Consider the following 16,447-nt stretch of genomic DNA (forward strand, 5'->3'; position numbering starts at 1 on the left):
TCTATGCCTTGCCATATGGGAATGCTTGGGAGACCAGCTGATTCGGTATAACGCCTTGAACAGGCCTGGCGTACTATGATTCTGCAACGATAGTCTACTCTAGACGAACAGAAATTGCCCGTGATCCGTGGTAACTGGGTTGCAGGATGTTGTGGTCTAGAACATTTGTGACAGATGACTTTGTTTTTTCAACCCTGTGTCATGGGCGATGTTACTAATCAGTCTTCCGAGAATTTCTGATTTGACCGGGATTCCTCGGAAAATTGTTTGGTTTCATGGGCCAACACCGACCCGAGATACGGTTGCGCGATCTTCCAGCTCAACGATTCCATGGACAATGGTTCCTTTCGGAACGCTTACTGTAAATGACGTAGAGGTTGCCTTACAGGGGCCAACCAGATATCTTGCGTTTCTGTCCGACACAAACAATACGCTTCTTGGCGTTTTTAATTCGGGAATTCATATGACCTGCTTTCCGCAGAAAAAAGGCATTTGTTCTGTCGTAACAGTTGTCATAAGAGATAATAGCGTAAGTAACCTATATCCTCCATTAATTCCTACAACTCTTTTCCTGGGAGACTCGAAAGTTTGCGTTTTCACTGCTGGTTTAGATGCATGATATGCAACCTACATGGTGATTTTTGCTTCTTGCAAGCGAACGAAAAGCTGCTAAAAGAGCTCGATCTTAAACAAGACTGCGCTTTTTGCCTTGTGACGGCAATGCTATGTAGCGAAAAATGGGCCCGCCCACATGCGTGATCACATTACGCATGTTTGGTGTCGCCACAGATATTAAATGAAACCGTCTGGAACTTTACTCACGCAGATATGGTAAACCCCTAGTCAACGAAAAATAAACAACCTCGACTATATGCAAAGTGAAGATAGACAAGTGGAAGGAACATTGACGAAATTATCAGCTACTTACAGAGCGATCGCGGTTGTCATGTTTTTACCACAATTGGCACTTGAAATTTACCCCAGAAGGACAGTTCCGACAGGACGTTAATTGGAAGGTCCCTGATATTTCGGTGCTATTACGACGAAGTGAGATTCAGAGAGATTGAACAAGTATGGTTGAAGGTACCAACCGTAGATACGTGGGTCGTAGAGGGGTGAACTGCTTGTAATGATGTCCATAGAGCATGCTTTAAATCATCACATAAATTCAGTTTCACACTACCTTAGCTTCTTTTTGGGATCTTTACAATTCTATGATTTCTTATTTCAGAAATAGCACACTTGAAATTTGTGGTCCAATTTGACTGCAAATATTTTCGATAGGAGCACCATATCTCTGACACAGAGGTGCTTGGTTAGAAGCGTTTTCGGCAACATTTGTTGCGAGAAGTAAATTCGCTGATCATCATCAGTAGTCCGTTGTTTAGGGAAAAAAATAATAAAAAAACAGTTTCGTTAAGACCCGAGTTTGGAGAAAACAACTGCTTGGGGCACAAAGACTAGTCACTAGAGAGTTGGTGGATAATATCTTCTTCCACACTTCATCTGTTTGTTTTTTCTCTGCCAAAGCACGGAACAGCATTTCCACTATATCAGTTGAAAGGTCATCAACAAGAGTTGTGACATCTGGACCCACAAATGGTGGGATTTTGAAAAACTGCTTGCAAAAAGGAATTGGGCGTTGTACGATTGCGCAGTCAAACACAATCTGTAGCGAATAGTTTATTCGGTACATTTTGATGCCGCGTAAGACGAGAGTGAACGAGGGAAGGAGGCAATCTATCCGGTTCGCAGTGGTATACAAGAACACGATAATTGTAGTGAGATAGGCCGCTACGTGACCTCTCTTAACTGTTAAGACGGTTTAGTATGGATATTGGGATAAGTTGCGAGATCGAATTTTAGTAAAGCGCACTTACGTCGAAGCACAACTGTACAGAACGAATTGTGGTGATATGAAACACGATAGTGGGGTTCCGAAAATGTTGTCCCGGGTAAGTCGATGAAGAGCCTGGTGTCGTTAACCAAATAGGAAAAAATATATGTCCGGACTCACCCCTGTCATGAGATAACGAAAAGTGAGTCCCGGGACACTAAGCTTCCCAAATGGGGCAACACCGATCCCGTGGTAGAAGCTACAAAGTGCTTCTAAAAACGGCACTACATCTCAGTTATTATACCAGTTTAAAAAGTCGCGGACAGTATACAGAAATCTGAAAACTCTCTTTGTTGCACTTTGAAAAGCTTAAGTCTTTCTTCTTTACTGTTGTCTTTTGAAGCCACCATGACACCACTTTTTGCAAACTTTTTTCGCCGACTTGCACGTTTTTTGGAGGAATACCCAAACACAAAGAAAAATACAATTTAGTTGTTTATGTTCACACAAAACAAGTCTGGATAAGGGCTATAGTGCGCTTTTGGGGTGCTGTCATGAACAACAATCGTTTGTTTGTTTAGTGAAAAAATATTAGATAGTGATTTCCGTGTAGTGGGCGTGTATACCGGGTGATTATCCGCAAACTTGGAGAAAGCCAAACAACTTTGTAAACCCATAACATTCGGAAACTGCTGTGCCAACATATGTACATTGCTGAGTTCGAGTGGGAATCACCTAACGATTCATCTGCTTGTAGCAAATCCGAATAATCTTGAGAATTTATTGAAAAATCTGGTATAAACTTGTCAGCACAGCAGCGTCTCGCCAAACAGTCTTTCGGCATGCGACAGGTACACAACTATCTTGCTTTTTGTGTGAAATCTGTTTTCTTTTACTCGTACAAACCTGAAGGTCGTTTACACGGCCCTGCATATACTTGCCTAGATTTTTATTTAGAGTCGCTGCTCTTGTTCGCCTTCTCCACTTTTCCGTTTTTCATTTTTTTTCACGGGGTTCAAACCCAGGACAATCCCGGGGACAAATCCCTGTCCGTTTTTTTATGTTTGTTTATGGGTCAGGCGCGCCAGATCATTCGGCCTGGGTGAACGAGGTGATTTCTTGGAAAAAAGGGTTATTGCAATATTTTCCTGTTTCTAGACTGTGCACATAACCAGTATTTACCAAGTTCTAACGAATTTGGGTTTTTGTTTGAATTTGAATTTGGGTTTTCGAAGTCTGTACCAAATGCTGTTTAAAGGCTAATCCACTTAATACGATTCGTGCAGAAAGTTTATAGAGCTCTTCTGGCAGGATAATACCCAGATGAAGACCACCTGTATAGGACGTCGAAACGCCGGAATAAAAATATGGCAGCAATAGCTTATTTACAATTCGTGCAGATTCAACTAGTTTTCCTGGGTTTTAATGTCATAAAATTTATCCTAAACTCCCACTGAATGGCTTTCAGCCCTCGCCACGGCTCTTAGTAAATTCTTTGAATTATTTCAGTGGTTCTTAACCCCGATTCGTTTAAAACATGCGTAATAATCGTCTTTCTTGTAAGCAGAATATTACATTTGTTGGAAGATAAAACTAATTTCTTTATTTATAAAACTACAATTCCGCATTGTCCAATTGAGAAACAAGGAAAACAGCAAACGATGGAAGATAGACTGCACTCCAAATGACCAACACCGTTTTGGGAAAGTGGGCCAAAGACAGACTTTCTTTGGTACCACTATCGAAAAGTTTTGGTTCTGTCAACATCCAGCCCCGGTGCATGTTGTTGGATTTGAAGCGACTCTAAAATTAATAAACGAAACGTCCAACATGTCAGGTTCGGCAAAATTGACCCACCCTGTTCAAAGGGTGAGTTTGAAGATGCTTGCACACTTCCGATTTTTCGTTGGTTTGGTGTTCTTTTATTCGAGTGACTAAATTTCGTTGCGTCTCGCCGATATAGCAGGACCCACACGAACACGTAAGCATGTGTACAACACTGCAGCGAAGGTTGTTGCAAGGGCGGTCCTTTGACAGAAAATAAACTGCAAAATTTTGTCAGATTGTGGATAACACGTAGCTCTACATCGGTATCACGCGTTCCACAAATCTCTTCCGATCTCGCGCTATACCGTTATGATGTGTTGTGTTTTTTTTTTATCGTTTTGGTGAAGATCCGAAATGTAGTGCTCCCGTCAAGGAAGGTGACAGGGTATCCATTGGAGGCAAGAATGTTTTTTCCAGAAAATAATGAAAACAATATTGGCTCAAAATGTGTCGCGTTCCGTTTTCACGGTTACGCTAAAATGGGACTTCATTGGAGGCAAGCATGGAATTTACTGTTCCAAACTATAGGTCTATAATTTTATAAAAACTTGAGATGATATATGCCCTTTTTAGGAGGTAGTTAACAAGGTGGCGTTTATGGTATATACCCTTTATTAACGAGGTAACGTTAATGTGGTACAAAACTGTTCCACTTGCTGTAGAGTCCACTGTGGGTAGGCTTGCAGTAGGTAGTAGTGACTATGCAATTGGGTGTATTAGTTACCAGCACATTTAAGTAATGGACAGTGTTTTTCAAACTCTAGTTCTTGTGGGAAAGATATGTTGAAAAATTCTTGCAGCAATGTTGTACTGTTTGCCATAGCCTTTGGAAAGTTGTTTATGTTTGTCTGCGAAGACGCCGTCAAGGACGGGGACCTGGATCGTAAAATTTACCGGTATGTTTGTAAAAAGGTTGTTAGAAGAGCTACTGCTGCAATAGGGACGTAAATATAATTAATACGTTTTATTCTTTACATCAAGCCCTTTTTAGGATTCTTGAAATGTTCAGTACTAAAACCGCCTTTAAGCTTTGGAGACCTGTTTTTGTTCAGCTTGATCATCAACATTGTTCACTGGGTACATAAAGAGATTGGGTCATTTCCTTTTGTGCAACATAAGAGACTGTAAAATAAGGAAAAGCACCTTTTGTTTCAAGGGTAAACGCCATTTGAGCTAAACTGTTAAATACTCCCAAAACGAGTCATATGCCTGGTTCGGAGCCAAAACAGTTGCAGTTGTTGAGACGCACTCAAAGGTTTTGTTTTTTTATCCACGAAACTAATTTCCACTTCTTGTTTTGGATGTCAAAGGTGTCACAACTTGACAGCAATTCAATGTTACGTCCAACAGTGAATTGCAAACAATGTGAAGCTGGTAGCAACGGGAACAATTAAAATTTTATATTCATCAATAAATCATCAAAAAAATATAAGATTAATAATCTTTTGTTTATTGAAACGCCATAAATTAGGCGACAAAATGGGGCGTGTTGGCGTCAAGAAATAAAAGAACAAAGTCATGGCCTTTACTTCCTGTCAACGGTAGTTGGGTGTTGCGAGAAGCGGAGGATCTACGAAACATGGAGAAACAAAATGGAAATCACGGAGTGCTTGGTCAGGATTGAAGTACATCGGTTTGGCTAAGCGTTAGGTTATGAATCATTCCCATGAAAATCAATTTGATTGACATAGGTCGGTGAACTGTTTTTTATGTGTTTTTTAATTTAGTAACCAGTCTATTGTGTTTGAAACAGTTTGGCTGTAAGATCTTGCGTCTACTGTTATTTTGAAATAGTTTTGAAATCCTATTTGGCAACCTTTTACTTGAAACAAAACAATTACGGATGAGCAATACTTGGTCTTACATTATGCCTGGCAGCAATAGCTTATTTCAATTACTGATGTGGTTGGATAATGAAACAGAAAAGTCACCTCACACTCAATTATACTCCCTGTTGCATAAAACTCGCCTGACCATTTTCTTATTACTCCTGGAAGCTTTTCTCCGACAACTCTTTCTTTCTGCCTATCAAACTGTTTTTGCAACGCTTCAATCTCGCTTTCATCTAAAACCTATATCTTTTTGGCGTGCTTTCCTTAAAACTGTCTCATTTGAGATTAAATCTTACCTGACTCAAAAACATCTTCACCAAGTTTATTTCCGAATATAGATCACAAGCCGTAATATGCCGCAAGGATTTTTTTGTCAAGTCAGCGCGACGCGAACTTTTCAAGGGACAACCCACAATTGTTTTCATTCGGTGTTTTATCCCCCCTGTACGAAACGTGAAATTCCTTTTGGTCTAGTTTTTTTAATTAATTCGAAATGTTCGTTGACAAGTATCAAAGCCTTCACTTTCCGTGACGCGTAAAAACAAGTTTCGAATTGAATGGTTTGTTCCAATGATTTAAATCCAAAAGAACTCTTAGTCCAATCTTTTTTTTTGGCGTAACAACGTGGAGATTGTTTAGTGTGACCCCGCAAATTTAGCGACACTCCAACCCACCGACTGGACACATACCCTGAGGCCCTGTGCGAATTTTGTAAGTTCACAGCCTCCGTCAGTTTGCGAAAAAGACCACAACAGACACAAGTTGTTGCGTATAAAACCTCCGTCCAGGAGCGGTTCTTATGCTGAGCCTGTGCCTATTCAACAGTGTTGCGTTGTAAAACATCAGGTAGGAACGGGTGACACTAAAACGCTGAATGGGCGGAATGGAGGGCGGGACGTCGTGAAAACCGCTAAATATCGGGTTAAATTGCTGACGGTTGGAGCTATTAAGGTTGGGATCAGGTTTTATAATAGAAAATCATTAAAAAAAATCCGCCGAACACTACATTCCGCGCCCGAAACGTCCCGCTATCTACTGCGACGTCCCGCCATAGCATTTTTGCCTAATGTCAGGAAATAGTTGAATAAGTTTTAGGCAGGTACATTTTTTGAATCATATACTATTAGAAAACCTCAACCCAACCCTAATAGCACTTACCGTCAGCAATTTACCCGATATTGAGCGGTGTCCGCGACGTCCCGCCGATTCGGCGTTTTACTGTCACCCGATAGGAACACAACAAGTTCTTCGCGGCTCCACACAAGCACCAGCAAATCGAAACCATCAGAATTGTTGTTTGACGCGTGACAATAACGTTCTTATTGTCGAGATTCCGTAGTATAAAGCCAAAACTTGACTGCTCCTGGTCACAGACGCAAACTGTCGTGGAATATATATACATTAGGTCGTTGTTTATTGGCAGTCGGTAATTGAACGAGCCCCTTATGCTATCAATTTGATTGTCGGCGGCGAACTTCAGCGGTGATTCGTCGTCCCCGCCTGTGGAAAGGGAGAGATGCCGTGGTGGGACCAGGTTGCCGTTTTGGTGTCGACGTGGTCATCACTGGTATGGTCAGTACTTGCGTTTTGTTAGCCTGTTTGCGGATCTTGCAGACGTTCGCCTTATAACGCGAATGTTTCGCGTTAAGCTGAAACAAGGCAAATCGTAAGTGAGAAAGCAAAATAAGTTGAAATGAAAGTGTAAAAAAATACAAAACAAGCTTGCTTTCTTACCCCGTCCCACACTCAGAAACGATAAGATTTTCGCAAATTTTCTGATGCGACTTGAATTGGTTTGCGTTGCTGAATTTGTCCTCACATACAGAGCACACAAACATAGCCGTAACGTTGTTTAAGAATTTCGATTTTCTTGTAACAACAGTGACTACTAGTTGTTCCAGCTTCTTTTATGATTTTCAGTAATATATCGTCTGATGCATTGCTATCTGTATCCGTTTCTGTTAAGTTTTCTGTCTCACACAAGCACTGTGCATCACAGCCTCGGTGTTCACACCTTCTTGAATCCCCCTGCCATTGCGCAGGCATGATTAGATTCTCCAGTATATTCTTCTCTTTTTCTTCTTCTGTTGTTTCTTGTTCTTTGTCCCACTGTTCTTTTGTTTTGAGTGGTGGCACAGCTTCATACTTTTTTCGTTTAGCTTGTGCCGCTGTGCTGGTACATGGCTCTTCTTGACTATTGCGTTTTGTTCCTCTCGCTGTGCTTTCATGTTCCATTTCGTCTTCTGTATTATCCTCTGAGTCGGTTTCCTCGAACGCTTCCACGATATTATTGATATAGTCTGCTAGAGGGCATATTATCGGATCAACTGGTTTTTCGTTTTCTAGAAGTTCTTTCATTGTTTCTTTTGCTAGTTCCATGACAATTTCATCAGTTGTTGACGTTTGTATGTCCTTCTGGATTCCAGTTTGAGGTGCTTTGGCATCGTCTGGCCAGAATGCTTCAATGAAGCGCCTCTTCATAGGTTGTAAATCACCCAGACAAGCCATCTTTATTATGGGGTTTTTTGTATTGGTGGTCAGGAATGTGCAGGTGGCTTTGTTATCCTGCCTGTCTCCATGGGTCTTGGCGGACCAGTTTGAGTGAAACATAAATTTGACCGATGCAATCAGGGCGTCGTTGTTGAAGAACGCCGACCCTGCGTCGTCAATCTGTAGCACCTTGTGCTTGTGACGCAGGGCCATTTGTCCTACGCCCTGACTGTCATTGGTCAAAGTTGATGCATATTCCATAGGGAATAAGAACTGGCCCAATAGTGTCTTTCCTTTGCCAGCGGACCCATGGAGACAGAAGTGTGGTGAGTTCTTGATGCCATCCTGCTCCACATTCCTGGCCTCCAACGCTGCGCATACTAATGCGATTTTTAGTTCGAATGGGTTGAGTTTTACTTCATTCCATTGAATCTTTTTTGCTTCGTTGATGATAGAGTTGATTACAGCTACAGCTTCTTGGGTTGTCCATCTTGCAGATTTCTTTTTGTTAGCTTTTGAATCACAAGCACCGTTGCCTGCCTCGTATGCTACACATGTCAGCATTTAAGTTTCTAGTATGCGTAACTTTCTTGACCAAACCACCCCTACGCCTCCTTTTTACGTGCCTTGGTTGAGTGTGCGTTGGACAAAGTTTTTTTTCCCTGAGTACATGTCCAGTTATAAGAAAAACAATGTTCTGCCTTTTTCAGGTCCATGAAGTTTTCCACTATTTCTGAGACCGATTATGAGCGTTGTATCGATGTTTTGAATCATTACAGTATGAAATCCATGTCTGCCTTTTTGTATTGGTACAACAATTAAGATGTATCGAAAAGCTGTGTCACTTTTATGAGAGTAAGAACGTGAGTGGAAAGTAAAGGCCATTGTTGTGTTTTTGTACATTTACTTTTGTTACCGCATCATTTATTGCTGTAACCGTAACGTTAGCGTCATATATATTATTTTACGCATGATTTATTACTGATACGCATGATTGCGTTCTACCGCATTTCACTATGTGTGACCTTGTTGCTTTATTCGAATTACGGCGTGGCCGCGTGAGTTGCGAATACAACAGATTGGCGACGAGGATTACGGATCGATCTAAGTGATCACTTTTTAAGCAATTTGTTTATGCTACTTTCCTTCAACTAAAGTATCACACGATGACAACGAAGGAACTGGTCGAAATTCTAAGGCAACAACTTGAACAACAGAAAGTTCTTATGGAACAGCAATCTAAGCGCCACGATGAACAGATGAATAGTTTTATGGAAACTTTGCAGAGAATGTCCAGCAGTACAACTACTGGATCTGTAACTACGAGTACGGTACCAAATTTTACTGCCTTTGATCCTACTGCAGAACTGTGGACTGATTATAATAATAAATTTCTGACCTTCATAGGAGCACACTCTGTGCCAGAAAATAAAACACCACAAGTTTTTCTAACAAATCAATCTTCAGACGTGTACAAGTTGCTGCAAAATCTAGCAGCACAACAAGATCCATCTATTAAAATCAATGATCAAAAATTTGAGCAAATAACATCTTTTATGGCTGAACAATACAATCCAAAGAGATTTGTGATCAGAGAAAGATATAAATTTTGGAGTGATATGGGGCGCAAACCTGGTGAAACTGTAAGTGAACTAGCTGCAAGAATACGCCAAGATGCAGTTACTTGTGATTTTGCGTCAATTACCAATCCCCAAGATGAAGCTATGTGCACACGTTTCATTTGCTCAGTTAGCAATGAAGCTGTTCTTAAATCTCTTTTTAAAGTAGAAGATGGATTAACATTTACTAAAGCCATCAAAATAGCACTTGAAACAGAAGATGCAGCAAAAGTTGCAAAAGAAACTGCCGGTACTTCAAGTGGAAATCAAGCATTTTCCATTAAAGTAAATAAGCAGCAGCAGCACAAAGTTCCAGTTACCATTTCCAAAAACCTCAAATGTGGTCGTTGTGGAAGGAAGGGACATACTGAAAGAGTCTATATGCCATTACTGCAAGATAAAAGGTCATATTACTACAGCTTGTTGGAAGTGCGGGGACGAGGGTGCGCCCGTGCTCGCGTGTTATTGTGTTTGCTTGAAAGCTTGATATTTCTTCTGCTTCTCGTGGCTCGTATCGGTCGTCTGCAGTAGCGAGTAAGTTCATTATTACGATTCTTAACGCTTGCTGCATAGAGCCGACATGGTCCACAAAAGATCAATTTAGTTCTTGTCTTTTATTCTGGTTACGCAACACACATCAAGTCTCATTTATCTCAAGGAAAGGATACGATGGAAGAGAGAGATCAACGATAAACATTGGCTTTTAAACTGATACTCGTTTTTCGTGCGATCATTCCAGAACAGTACCTTCTTTTACTCACATCAGTTATTAGTTTGTTTTAAGTTAAACGCTTGCAAAGATTTGCAGCACTGCAATGGATTGCACAACTATTTCGAAACACCCGGTTTACGCAACAGTCTGTCTTATGGTCAGGCTGTTGGAACATATGAGGAAGACGGGAACATGTAACAACGACACTGAATATGTGCTTCCAATAGTTACTGAATCATGATAACACATGGAACAGTAAAGTTACACCGCTCGATACCATATGTCGCAAAAGCAGCATATAAATTCCATGGAACGAAAAGTCATGGTTGCAAAGTTAAAATTTTCCATTACTTAATGCTTAGCCAAACCAAAGTGTCAAGATGATGGTTTAAAAGCACGTGACCGCTACAAATACCTCGGCGCTAGAGGGTTTAACTGTGTTCTATATATGACCACAGGGTAGGAGTAAAGAGTCATGGCGGTAAAGACGTACTGTACAATAAGAATTTACACACGATAAAATGACATTGCAAATATAGCAAAAATTGTTTCTTGCCCTCCATGGGCTCTGTGAAAAAAACATATAAATGACAATTTCGTACTGAAAGTGCAATAAAAGTACAATTGACAAACACGATGTAATAAAGACACGAAAAGTAAGTCGTGCTCTGCCGTTAATTGATTTACTTCCAAATTTATTATCGCAATTAGTAAAAATGTTTTAAATTTTCGGCAATATCTCCATACTTGGCAATTGTGCAAGGGGTGCATGAAAATACAACAACATGCAAATATAACTTGCAAACACAACAACATGCAAACTTAATTTTCAAACACAACAACATGCAAATTTAACTTGCAAGCACGTAACATGTATAGTTGTGTTGTGATTTTGTGCTTTAGACTGAGCGAGGATTGTGCTAGAGGTATGTGTGCACTTTAACTCGGAAAAGTCATGGTTGCAAAGTTAAAATTTTCCATTACTTAATGCTTAGCCAAACCAAAGTCTCAAAATGATGGTTCAAAAGCACGTGACCGCTACAGAAGAAGAGGAAACAAATTCCAGTTCATTCCATTGTTAATTCTTTCCAAACTGTTGAAGCCGTAAATGCTACTTCCAAACTTAATCAGAAAATTAACATTAATGGTAATGTTTATGATTTTGAAGTAGATACTGGTGCTGGTGAAAATTTCATCACCAAAGACAGATGGATTAAGCTGGGAAGACCTGTACTTCAATCAACTAAAGTCTGTTTTGAGTCTGCTACTGGACACAAGTTGCCCACACTTGGAAAAAATTGTCCAAAACAAGTAAGCCTTGCTTCAAATATGCTAATGAAGAGTCACATTAATTTTATTGTAACTTATGTGCCAAATCTGAATCTACTTGGCAGAGATGGAATTGTTAAATTGGGATTTTCCACAGTATTTCATGTTAATGCTGGTGGACCAAATATATCCCTACAGAAGGCATGTACACAACTATGTGATGAGTTTCATGATCTTTTTAAAAATGAATTGGGATGTTTAAAGAATTTTGAACTTGATGTACAATTTAAGAAAAGTGCCAAACCAATTTTTTGCAAGCCCAGACCAGTCCCATTTGCCCTACAGGACAGTCTGTCACAAGCTTATGCAGCTGGTATTGCAAAAGGAGTTTGGGAAAATGTTCAATTTAATGATTATGGCACTCCTGTAGTACTTATATGGAAAAAGTGTTTACCAGGACAGGTTAATCCACCTATACGTGTGTGTGGTGACTATTCTGTGACAGTAAATGCACAACTGGAAACACATCGCCAACCCTTACCTTTACCTGAAAATCTAATGCGCAAGCTAGGAGGCGGACATGGTTTTGCCAAAATTGACTTAGCAGACGCATATAATCAAATACTCTAAGTCCTGAAAGTAAAAGAAAACTTACATTAAGTACCCATCAAGGAGTTTTACTTCAAAAGAGACTACCTTTTGGGATAAGTTTTGCGCCAGGTTACTTCCAGGAAATAATGGGACAATTGACAGCAGATCTTACAGGTGTTGCAGTTTACTTGGATGATATATTTTAGTGAGCGGAGCCAAGGCAGAAGATCACTTGAAGAATCTTCGCGCACTTTCACAGCGACTACAAGATAAGGATTAAGGTGTCGACGTGAAAAGTGGAGAAGGGTTGGTAGCCTAAAGTCACCACACGGGCAGTCAGTCAAGCGGAACGGGCGACGGTTTTTCTTGTTGAGTGCTTCTACGTATTACTATATATTCGAAAACGTATCAAAGTGCCGGTTGTAATAATGTCATATTTAAGTAAAACATACATGGCACTGTACAAACGCATGAAAATATTGATGTTTATTACCCGTTAAGGCCACCTATAACATTTGGTCACCACACGGGCTACGCGCATACAAGATAACTTGTCTCAAGTTTAGCTTTATATTCGCAGGAATAATGGACATCTTCGTTCCAAAAATAAAAGCTTTATGTAGCAAAGGCTTCACCATCTTCGTGTGGTGACCAAATGCTACCACCCTGTTAGGTGGCCTTAAAGCATTATAAACGTTAATATTTTGGAATATTTGGATGCTGTGAAGCCTTTGCTACATAAAGCTTTTATTTTTGGAACGAAGATGTCCATTATTCCAGCGAATATACAGCAAAACGTAGGACAAGTTATCTCGTATATGTGCGTAGCCCGTGTGGTGACTTTTCCAAGTGCCCGTGTGGTGACCAAATGCTACCACCCTGTTAGGTGACCTTAAACCATTATAAACGTTAATATTTTGGAATATTTGGATGCTGTGAAGCCTTTGCTATATAAAGCTTTTATTTTTGGAACGAAGATGTCCATTATTCCCGCGAATATAAAGCAAAATGTAGGACAAGTTATCTCGTATATGTGCGTAGCCCATGTGGTGACTTTTCCAAGTGCCCGTGTGGTGCACCCTGTTAGGTGCACTTAAAGCATTATAAACGTTAATATTTTGGAATATTTGGATACAGTGAAGCCTTTGCTACATAAAGCTTTCATTTTTGGAACGAAGATGTCCATTATTCCCGCGAATATAAAGCAAAACGTAGGACAAGTTATCTCGTATATGCGCGTAGCCCGTGCGGTGACTTTTCCAAGTGCCCGTGTGGTGATAGGTGGCCTTGACGGGTATTAAATATCAATATATTCATACGTTGTACTGTGTCACGTATGTTGTACTCAAATATGTAAGCACTCGCAAGAAAAACCGTCGCCCGTTACTGACTGCCCGTGTGGTGTCTCTTTAGGGCATATTCAGCCTATGTTTTTGTATGGAGTTTTTTCATTTCGTTTTCACTTTCGTTTTGAAAAACGAAATTTCGTTTCGTACGACACTTTTTCGTTTCGAAACGAAATTCAAAACGAAATTTTTGGGAAAAAAACATAATACTAGGAAACAAAATTTTGCCAAATATTTGGCCACTTGATGGTATACTTGAGCTAAGAAAAGGAGTTGATTTTTTCAAATCAAAGTTCGTCTGAATAACGTTTGCGAAACGAAATTTTATTTTGTGTTAGATTTAAAAACGAAAAAAGCGATGGTATTGAGTTCCACCAAGAAATTAGTAAAATATTACAACATTTGCGGGAATAAATGAAATTGTAACTTAATTATCTGCCAATTTTGATATTTTCGAGTTGTTTGATGCGACACTGCACTGTAAAGTTGTCATTTATGCAGAAAACAGTTAATTTTAGTGATAACATCCTCACCACACACAAAATCAGCAAAACATCGAGGGTTTCACGGTGAAGTAAAGCAAAATCGTGATTGATTATCGAGATAAAGTGAATCTTGCACTATTTACGCCAAAACATGAAAAAAGATCTTGTTTAAAAAGGAATTTGACCGTGTGCCGCAAAAGGAAATTAGAAAGGAAAATTTTGATTTCGAAATAAAATTTCGTTTCGAATAACGTTTTCAAAACGAAATTTCGTTTTCATGTTAGGTTTCAAAACGAAATACAAGTTGGTTTAGGTTCCACCAAGAAATTAGTTAAGTAATAAAACATTTGTGGGCAAAACGGAAATTGTAACATAATTATCTGCCAATTTCGATATTGTCGAGTTGTTTGATGCGACACTGCACTGTAAAGTTGTCATTTATGCAGAAAACAGTTAATTTTAGTGATAACATTCTCACCACACACAAAATCAGCAAAACATCGAGGGTTTCACATTGAAGTAAGACAAAATAGTAATTGTTTATCGCGATAACGTGAATCTTGCACTATTTACGCCAACAGATAATGTAAGATCTTGTATTCTAAACGAATCTGATCCTGTGTCGTGAAAGGGAACTATAGAAACGAAATTTTGGTTTCGAAATAAAATTTCGTTTCGAATAACGTTTTCAAAACGAAATTTCGTTTTTATGTTAGGTTTCAAAACGAAATACAAGTTGGTTTAGGTTCCACCAAGAAATTAGTTAAGTAATAAAACATTTGTGGGCAAAACGGAAATTGTAACATAATTATCTGCCAATTTCGATATTTTCGAGTTGTTTGATGCGACACTGCACTGTAAAGTTGTCATTTATGCAGAAAACAGTTAATTTTAGTGATAACATTCTCACCACACACAAAATCAGCAAAACATCGAGGGTTTCACATTGAAGTAAGACAAAATAGTAATTGTTTATCGCGATAACGTGAATCTTGCACTATTTACGCCAACAGATAATGTAAGATCTTGTATTCTAAACGAATCTGATCCTGTGTCGTGAAAGGGAACTATAGAAACGAAATTTTGGTTTCGAAATAAAATTTCGTTTCGAATAACGTTTTCAAAACGAAATTTCGTTTTCATGTTAGGTTTCAAAACGAAATACAAGTTGGTTTAGGTTCCACCAAGAAATTAGTTAAGTAATAAAACATTTGTGGGCAAAACGGAAATTGTAACATAATTATCTGCCAATTTCGATATTTTCGAGTTGTTTGATGCGACACTGCACTGTAAAGTTGTCATTTATGCAGAAAACAGTTAATTTTAGTGATAACATTCTCACCACACACAAAATCAGCAAAACATCGAGGGTTTCACATTGAAGTAAGACAAAATAGTAATTGTTTATCGCGATAACGTGAATCTTGCACTATTTACGCCAACAGATAATGTAAGATCTTGTATTCTAAACGAATCTGATCCTGTGTCGTGAAAGGGAACTATAGAAACGAAATTTTGGTTTCGAAATAAAATTTCGTTTCGAATAACGTTTTCAAAACGAAATTTCGTTTTCATGTTAGGTTTCAAAACGAAATACAAGTTGGTTTAGGTTCCACCAAGAAATTAGTTAAGTAATAAAACATTTGTGGGCAAAACGGAAATTGTAACATAATTATCTGCCAATTTCGATATTTTCGAGTTGTTTGATGCGACACTGCACTGTAAAGTTGTCATTTATGCAGAAAACAGTTAATTTTAGTGATAACATCCTCACCACACACAAAATCAGCAAAACATCGAGGGTTTCACATTGAAGTAAGACAAAATAGTAATTGTTTATCGCGATAACGTGAATCTTGCACTATTTACGCCAACAGATAATGTAAGATCTTGTATTCTAAACGAATCTGATCCTGTGTCGTGAAAGGGAACTATAGAAACGAAATTTTGGTTTCGAAATAAAATTTCGTTTCGAATAACGTTTTCAAAACGAAATTTCGTTTTCATGTTAGGTTTCAAAACGAAATACAAGTTGGTTTAGGTTCCACCAAGAAATTAGTTAAGTAATAAAACATTTGTGGGCAAAACGGAAATTGTAACATAATTATCTGCCAATTTCGATATTTTCGAGTTGTTTGATGCGACACTGCACTGTAAAGTTGTCATTTATGCAGAAAACAGTTAATTTTAGTGATAACATCCTCACCACACACAAAATCAGCAAAACATCGAGGGTTTCACATTGAAGTAAGACAAAATAGTAATTGTTTATCGAGATAACGTGAATCTTGCACTATTTACGCCAACAGATAATGTAAGATCTTGTATTCTAAACGAATCTGATCCTGTGTCGTGAAAGGGAACTATAGAAACGAAATTTTGGTTTCGAAATAAAATTTCGTTTCGAATAACGTTTTCAAAACGAAATTTCGTTTTCAT

The 16,447-nt window shown here is 38.9% G+C and overlaps 1 long non-coding RNA gene across 1 annotated transcript; it reads left to right on the top strand.

Annotated features, from left to right (window-relative positions):
- Positions 1-210: 210 nt before the first annotated feature.
- Positions 211-5,518, top strand: LOC145220439 (uncharacterized). Its single transcript, XR_013858180.1, has 2 exons — positions 211-4,560; positions 5,136-5,518. It is a non-coding gene; the product is annotated as an uncharacterized LOC145220439 (long non-coding RNA).
- Positions 5,519-16,447: the final 10,929 nt, after the last annotated feature.

The sequence above is a fragment of the Phallusia mammillata genome, chromosome 3 (assembly GCF_965637545.1).
Source record: "Phallusia mammillata chromosome 3, kaPhaMamm4.hap1.1, whole genome shotgun sequence".
NCBI lineage: Eukaryota > Metazoa > Chordata > Ascidiacea > Phlebobranchia > Ascidiidae > Phallusia > Phallusia mammillata.